The sequence below is a fragment of the Barbus barbus genome (assembly GCF_936440315.1).
Source record: "Barbus barbus genome assembly, chromosome: 34".
NCBI lineage: Eukaryota > Metazoa > Chordata > Actinopteri > Cypriniformes > Cyprinidae > Barbus > Barbus barbus.
This window is the reverse complement of record NC_136762.1, coordinates 22,765,957-22,775,184: the sequence shown is the minus strand read 5'-3', so window position 1 is coordinate 22,775,184 and position 9,228 is coordinate 22,765,957.

The window sequence follows — 9,228 nt, the reverse complement described above, 5'->3', positions numbered from 1 at the left end:
AGAGTACTAATGAGCACACCTGCACTGAATCATCACCTCATCACCAGTCACCATAAAACCACACACCTCACAGCCATCAGATGTCCGATCTCGTTCCAACGAAGTGGACTCACGTATGCTATCTCAGCTATTGATCTGTTACCTACCCAAGTGTGTACTTACCTCTTGTATTCCTTCCAAGTGTTGTCATCATCCGTGTCCAGGATCCAGATCCTTCCTCCGTGAGGTGTGTGGCACCGCGATCATCCACGAGCTCCTGTCAAGATCCCAATAACCAACAGTCAAGTATCCAGTCATCTCACAGTCTCTACAGTCTGAACGATTCCAGTCATTCATCTGCCAACGCTCCTCTGCTTTTAATAAACTCACCTTTTGTACCATCTCTCTCGTGTTGAGTCCCCTTCCGTAACAATTATTTAGTTGCAGATCCCTTGCGCACAATCACAGCAGTCAGTCTGTGACCCATAGACATCACCAGACTCTTGGTCCCACCCTTTGAAATGCTTTCCCCAGCTTTTAATGCAGACAATTCCAATTGTTGCTCGTTTTGGGGAGTTTCTGCCTTTACTCTCCTCTCCAGTTGGTGAAATTCATGTTCAGTTGGATTTAAATCTGGAGATTGACTTGGGCAGTCTAAGACTTTTCATTTCTTTGCCCTTATAAATTCCATGACTGAACTGGCAGGGTGTTTTGGGTCATTGTCCTCATGCAATAGGAAGCACTTCCCAATGAATCTGGTGGCATTTTCTTGAATATTGGTAGGCAAGATGGTTTTGTACCCTTCCAAATTCATTCTGCTACTGTCATCATACATTGGATAAAGTCATCAGTAAAGTTGAGAGGGTCTGTTCCAGAGGCAGCCATGCATGCCCATGCCATGACACCACCTCCACAATGCTTTACAGATAAGGCTGTATGCTTGGGATCATTGCAGTTCCCTTTTTTCTCCACATTTTTGCTTTCCCATCATTTAGATAAAGGTTCATCTTTGTCTCATCGGTCCATAAACACAGTTGCAAAACTCCTCTGGCTCTCCTTTGTGCTTTTTTGCAAACTCTAATCTAATTTTGGTGCTGGTCAGAGGTTTGCATCTTGCTGTGTAGCATCTTTAATTCGGTGTAAAAGTCTCCTAACAACAGTAAATTGTCAGAGTATCACCCCAGCTTTCTGAAACTTGTTGGTGATTTTACAGACATGTCTTTTACGATTAATTTCACAGCTTTTATGATTTGTCTTTCATCAACTACTGTTGTTTTCTCAGCCGATCAAGTCGTTGTTGGTGGTTTCTAAACTCTTGATTTCTCCATGCCATTTGTTTTTGCTAGATCTCTAACTGACTTCCTCTTCTTTTAGCATCCAAATTGCTTGCTTTTATCTCAAAGTCAGCTCCCTCGTCTTCATCCTGGTTTGTGTGCGTTATCGTCGATTGCAAGATTCAGAATGCAGAAGTAATGGATATAACTGATTGTTAAGGACCTGTCGGACACAAAGGTAAGTATTTCAAGTGATAATATTTATTAACAGCTTTGGTGATCTCCCAGCACAGGTGGATGATGTGAGAACAGGTGAGTGGTGATTCTCTGTGAGTTTGGTGATAGATTGTCAGGATTCTAACCGTCCCTTTCTTAACATGCAGGTCCGTGGTGAACCGGAGTTACTTCGAGCTTGGGGAAGATGGTAGTCACCAGGAGCTGGTTCCTGAGAACGGGGTGGATGAAGAGGAACAAGGCAGAAGGTAAGTACGACAGGTAGGGAAGTACAGGTAGTATACTCAGCCTAGTAGCTTCGTAAGCGGTCTCTCCTTGTAGTCACAACAAAATCGGACAACTGTGTGAACTGAGGACGGTGCTCTTATTGAGGGTGGTGATAGCAGCGGTGATGAGGTGCAGGTGAAGGTGATCAGAACTCAGGTGAGGCGGATCGTGGTAATTGGTTTTGTGATGAGCCTGGCCGTTCTGTGACACTGATACGACACATTCTTTTAATATCTGAAGAATTAAATGCAACAGGACACAGCGGATCACTTAGAAAGACCATAGAACATCTATGGGTTGAATCACCCAATAATAAAATGTGACATTCTGTAGTTTTGTCTCATTCATCTTTTAATCATATTTGTAAGTGTCTTGACTCCACAGCCAACAGAGCAATTTTGTCTTTACTGTTCCAATACTTTTGGAGGGCACTTTATATATGTATGATTTATATTTAACAGTGATATTATATATGGAACAAAAGCATTAACTTAACAGGCCTGGAAGCCTGTGATAAATATGACCTGCATTTGAGAAGTTGTTTCTAAAGCCGTGCTAGGCTATTCTGAGCCGGAAAAGAAGGAAGACTGAAGAACAGATGGAGTGTTTAATTTCTTTTCAAAGCAGTGGGCAGACAAATCAGAGACAACAGGGGAACAATGGTTCAGCAGCACATTCCTAAAAACTCACTACCCTGCTCCTCCAACGCATGTTTCCATTTTTACCCACACACGACCTTTGGGTAGTGAGCACAGGATTAATTACATTGGCATGCCAGTCCCACCACGCTATTTTCTCGTGTACCATCCGGTCCAAAATCAGTACACAAAGACAATAGAGCGAGACAATAGCAATGTCAGAGCAATATAAATAGTTACACAGGATCTTTGACTTACGGTGCTACTGTGAGGTTTGTAATTATGGGAAGGTCCTAAGCGTTCTTAACCTGATGGACACAGACAAGCATTATTCATAAGAATCATTAAATATATCTCATCTCACATTTTGACCCGTGATAAAATCCTTGTTTATGGTACATTTTTAATGCACATGTCATTAAAACTGTATACATGGATATATACACACAGTATATAGTTTGTGTCACACAGGTTTAAAATATATGTGACAGGTGAAATAATTTGTATGAACTGTTTTTGAAGCTGAACACTTGTGAATTTCCCTCAGTCATAACATGCAATCTGAGATAGACTCACCACAGCAGCAACAGAAAACAGATACAAGTTATCTGTGTATTCACCTCTGCAATTACATAATGTGGGAAACGCATTAGAACAGTGAGACTTCATCAGGAAACAGTGAAAAAAGAGCTATACAGGATATTGTTTAGAACGTGTTGATATTAAACTTGCATGCAAGCACCGGCTGTAGTGAAGAAAAAAAAAAAAAAAAAAAAAAAAAAAAAAAATTCTTATGGCTGTTTGTGGTTTCACACCTTTCAGCGTATTCTAACTTTGCAAGCACACTTAAATTTCACACTTCAAAGTCAGAGCTTCTGTTTATGATATACTATTAATGTACATTTTTATTATATTGAATTATATTATAAATAGTAATTAGCCCAATGATTAAGACTTTTCTTTCTTTGTGACTTTTCTCTCCTTTTCATGGATATATTTAATCTCAAATTCTCATTACTGTTCTCATTCATCTCAATGTCAATTATTATTACTATACACTGTAATAATTTACAGTATTTATTAAGGTTTACTATTTTAATACCATAAATAAGTTACTTAAAACCAGCATATATGAATATGAATGAATATGTTGTAAATTGTTATGAATAAAAGCTGTAAATAAAACAAATGATTGAAGTACATTTTACAAGACATATAATAATAATAATAATAATAATAGTCAGTGTGTTAATTTCAGCTTTTTGTGAATGCTCTGGTTCAATGTAGTTATTTCCAAAGGAAAGCCTGACCAGACATTTTGTTTTATAAATGGTTTGTTTCTGCAATTTCAGAAGCTGTGACAAATAAATAGAGAGCTTAAAGGAGTCTGTAGAAAGTCAAGATCAGTAGGTCACTGTCCATCTGCTGGACTCATCCTCTTCCTGTGCTGTCTGATTCAGACATTAAATGGGAGAGCGGTGCTGACGGATGACATTCCTTTAAAGCCAGACACACACCGTGTTTTTTAATAGGCCTAGTCCTTTATGATTGTTGCTTGTCAGACTGTACGAACATGATGATCATATCACATTGTGGGATCTTAGTTGTCATTAATGTCAGACTGTACGATAGTCAAGACGAGTTAAAAATGGCTGTGCACAAGAAAACTTGTCGTATATTATCAACCCATACACGTTCAGTGACTGTGAGCTGCATTAAGCCCGAGACACAATGCATGATTTTAGCAATCCTGTAAGATCATTGCATGTCACACTGTGCGACATCTTGGCTACGACATGTGTGTAGAATGTACGATGATGACACCTATTGACACGTATAATACGATGCACGTTACTATAGAAGAATAAAGCGTCATCAGCATACGCTAGTGATAAACAAAAAAAAAGCATGATAAATCACATTTTAGCAGTTGTAGTTTTTATGTATGCTGAAAAAAGTGGAAGTGGTGAAAGAGGAAGGCATAAGAGCTTGAGGTAAGCAGTTTTATGTTTTAGCACCATGTCGCATTGATTTCATGTCACATTTTTATTGGGCTGAAATGTTGGCTATCATGGAAAGTATATGAATGGCGGTAATACCAGCATATTTAAGAAGAATAGTATAAGCAGCTCTATACACCCAAAAGAAAAGAGGTGCAACCGGTGTTTATCATAGCAAAGGCAACATATCATTATGAAGTCCGTGAGCTGCAGTCAGGAGAGCGGAGTTTATGGTGGTTAGAAGAAATCTCTAGCATTAATTCGGATCATGGCTTCTCTTGAAAAACGAAGACAGTTTGACCTTCGTCTTAGAAGTCACACTGCAGGACTGTGCGCCAAATCTTCTGACACTGCCAGAATTACGTCAGAGGTAAACGTTTATCACAACAGCCATTAATCCGCTGTCGGTGAACATGTCAAACCAGTGATCAAAGACTACTGATTTTAGCCTAGTAAAAAAGTAGAAATAGTGCTGAGTATGATACATTTTGTTGTTGTTTTTTTAAAGGTGAGTACATGATGACAGAACCATTGATTTAAACCAGGGGTGTCAAACTCAGTTGCTGGAGGGCCGCCGCCCTGCAGAGTTTTGTTCCAACCCTGCTCCGACACACAAACCATGTAGTTTTCAAATAAGCCTGAAGGACTTGATTAGCAGGTGTGTTTAATTAGGGTTGGGGCTAAACTCTGCAGGGCTCCGGCCTTCCAGGAACTGAGTTTGACACCCCTGCTTTAAGCAAAGAGAAGCTACAGGATATCCTTTAGAATGTGTTATATCTACATGATCTCCATGCAAGCAACACTGAGTGGTTTCACACCTTTCATTTAAACATTGATAATAACGGTTTGCATTTCGTTCTAACCCTGAGCTTCTGGTTCTATGAACTACCCAAGCAACATTTAAAGCAGCAACATCTGTAAGAAGTGTGACAAGATAAAGCGAGACACCAGTCAGCACAAATACATGGTTAGCCTACAATGTGTAAGCATTGTGCAGTGTTTGTTTTCACTGAAACATGGCTAAACGACAACATCCCGGACATTCAGCTGCACGGGCTAACCACCTTCCGAGCGGATAGAGATTCATCACTGTCTGGTAAGACCCACGGAGGTGGCTTGTGTGTATATATATCAACAAAGACTGGTGTAACAATGCTGCGCTATTATCAAAACACTGTTCATCGCTAGTGGAGTTTAAGTTTGTGAAGTGTCGACCGTTCTATCTGCCACGGGAGTTCACGGTCATTGTTGCGGTCTACATCCCCCCCGTGTGCAAGGACGCGCTTCGTGAACTGTATAGCGCCATCAGTGAACAAACAAAAAACCCCGATGGCTTTTTCATCATAGCCGGTGACTTCAACCACGCAAACTTAAAGACAGTTTTGCCAAAGTTCTACCAACATGTGAACTTTGCAACAATGGGAAACAACACACTGGACTTTGTTTACACAACAGTAAAAAAAAACTCTTACAAGGCTGTACCCCGCCCCCACCTCGGGTACTCAGACCACATCACTGTTATGCTAATCCCAGCATATAGACCACTTCTCAAACTCGCCAAACCGGTTCAAAAGCAGATCACAGTATGGCCAGACAATGCCACCTCAGCACTGCAGAACTGCTTCCAGGACACAGACTGGAACATGTTTAAAGAGGCAGCCACCTACAACAACCACACAGACCTGCATGAGTACACTGAAACTGTGACTGCTTACATCAAAAAGTGCACTGATGATGTGACAGTCACCAAGACCATCACCACACGTGCAAACCAGAAGCCATGGATGACAGCAGAGGTTCGTGGGCTGCTAAAGACCAGAGATGAAGCATTCCGATCAGGAGATAAAGCAGCCCTCAAAACAGCAAGAGCCAGTCTGTCCTGTGGCATTAAAAATGCAAAACGTTCATATGCTCAAAAAAAACCAACAACCACTTCACAGACAGCAGAGACACACGAAGCCTGTGGCAAGCCATTCAGACCATTACTGACTACAAGCCCCCGCCACAGGCCTGTGATGATGACACATCCCTCCCCGATGCACTCAACCACTTATTCACGGTTTGAAATGCAGAATGACACACCTGCAAAAAAACTGCTCACACCTCCCAACGACCGGGCGCTCTGTCTGTCTCCAGCCGGCGTAAAGGAAGACCCTATCTAGGATTAACCCACGCAAGGCTGCGGGTCCTGACAACATACCTGGCCGTGTTCTGAGAGACTGTGCTGCACAGCTGACAGATGTCCTAACAGATATCTTCAACACCTCGCTGAGCCAGGCAGTCGTCCCCACATGTCTCAAATCTACAACAATCATACCGGTACCACAGAAATCACCTGTGTCCTGTCTCAATGACTACCGTCCCATAGCACTGACTCCAATCATGATGAAGTGCTTTGAGAGGCTAGTCATGCACAACATCAAAACTTGCCCCCAACACACTCGGCCCGCTCCAGTTTGCATACCGTCCAAACCGCTCTACGGACGATGCAATTTCCTCCACCCGGCTCTTACCCACCTAGAAAATAAAGACTCCTATGTTAGAATGCTGTTCATTGACTTGCTCGGCATTCAACACAATAATCCCACAACAGCTCATAAATAAACTAAACCTGCTGGGCCTTAACAATTCCCTGTGTAATTGGATCCTGGACTTTCTAACCGGAAGACCTCAGTCAGTCCGTGTCGGCCACAACACCGAGCACTACCACACTGAGCACAGGGGCCCCACAAGGCTGTGTGCTCAGCCCACTGCTCTTCACACTGCTGACCCACGACTGCACTGCCAAGTTCAGCTCCAACCAAATCATCAAGTTTGCTGATGACACAACAGTGGTAGGTCTCATCAGCAACAACGATGAAATGTACTACAGAGAGGAAGTGGCACAGCTGGCTGAATGATGTGGCACCAACAATCTATCCCTCAATGTGGAGAAGACAAAGGAGGTTGTGATGGACTTCAGAAGAAACTCCGGTGACCACCCCCCACTGGCCATCGACAGCGGAGAGAGTCAGCAGCACTAAATTCCTGGGGGTGCACATCACAGAGGATCTCATCTGGACCACCAACACCATGTCACTCTCCAAAAAGGCACAACAGCGCCTACACTTTCTGCGCCGGCTGAAAAGAGCAAGTCTCCCTCCACCCATCCTCACCACATTCTACAGAGGCACCATTGACAGTGTGCTGACCAGCTGCATCACTGTCTGTCATGATACGTGCAGTGAAAATGAAGCGAGAACTCAAGTGCAGGGAAATGGTAGTTTTAATTATAAAAGCAAAAGAAAACAAATTACCCCGAGGGGAAAAACAGACCGACAGAGCAATGCAAAAACGAGGACTAGAAACACACATGACTTACTGCACCAAGAACATATGACAACGTGGCCGAACAGGACTGCAAACACCAGGATCATTTAAAGGAGACAAACGAGGAGGAACCAGGTGTACACGCCGAGACAATTAGGGAATAACAAGGAGGGCGGGGTCAGACAATCAACCGGGGAACACATGGAACAATCACAACACAAACCCATGTGCTCAGACAAGACAGTGACATCTGGTGGCCAACCAGGGCACACCCACAGGATACGTGACACTGTCTGGTACAGGAACTGCAGTGCTGCTGACCGCAAGACCCTCCAGCAGACAGTGAACACCGCTGCAAAGATCATCGGTGCCCCTCTCCCCTCCATCCTGGACATTTTCCTTACACGATGCTCCAGCAAAACCAACAGCATCGTGAAGGACTCCACCTATCCCTCCCACGGTCTCTTCCAGCTCCTACCATCAGGAAGACGGTACCGGAGCACCGTGGTCCTGCGAGAAACGACATTTCGTTCCACTGTATGTCCCCACATGTAGCGGAATGACAATAAAGCTCAACTTGAACTTGATATGAGAAGCAAAGACTAGCACGTCTTGTCTGATTACACACTTAAGCTACTCCACCTCAAATGGCTGAAAAACGTAATGCTGGCCATGATAAAAGGGTATCAAAACACACAGGGCATCATAGTTTGCTGTGTATCGGGCTGCACAGTGACAGACATAGTGCCCGTGATGACTTCTGTCCACCAATGAAAGTGCCTACAATGGGCACATGAGCATCAGAGTAAACCATGGAGCAATAAAAAAAGATTGCCTCGACTGATGAGTCACATTAGATCAGATGGATGGCCATCTGCGTGCGAGTTTGTCATTTACCTGGGAAAGAGATGGCAGCAGGTTGCACTATGGTAAGAAGGCAGGCCGTCGGGGACAGTGTTGCGATCTGGGTAATGTTGAATTCATGAGGATTTGACATGTACAGTACAGGGGCGTAGCCATCATTTCAAAAGTGGGGGGGACGGAATGTCTAGTGTTATACCTGTTTTTTTGTTGTTTTTTTTCAGTTAACCCTTGTCTAATTGACAGGTTTTATTTTTAAATCATACCTTTTTGCTTAATTTGCTTTATGATTATATTATTATATGATTATAAAACAGAAGGAAAGAGAGAAAAAAGAAAAAGAAAGCAATACAACAGCTTGTCACTGGGACAGTACCCTTAAAAGGACATCTTTGTACCTTATTTACCCCAAAAAGTTTCATAGTTGTACATTACGGTACTCTAATGTACACCTTTTTGAGTAGAAGTTACAAAGATGTGCTTATAAAGGTACTATTTTTTAAGGTATATAAGAAATATCTTATCATAGACAATGCTGTAAATAATCTTTACCTCTGAAGCCTCACTGAAACTTTCTGCCTCATTCACACTCAACTCTGAATTCACTTCTGCCTCCGTCTACAGCAAATAAAGTAGTGTTTGAAACATCTACATACAGGGAATAGT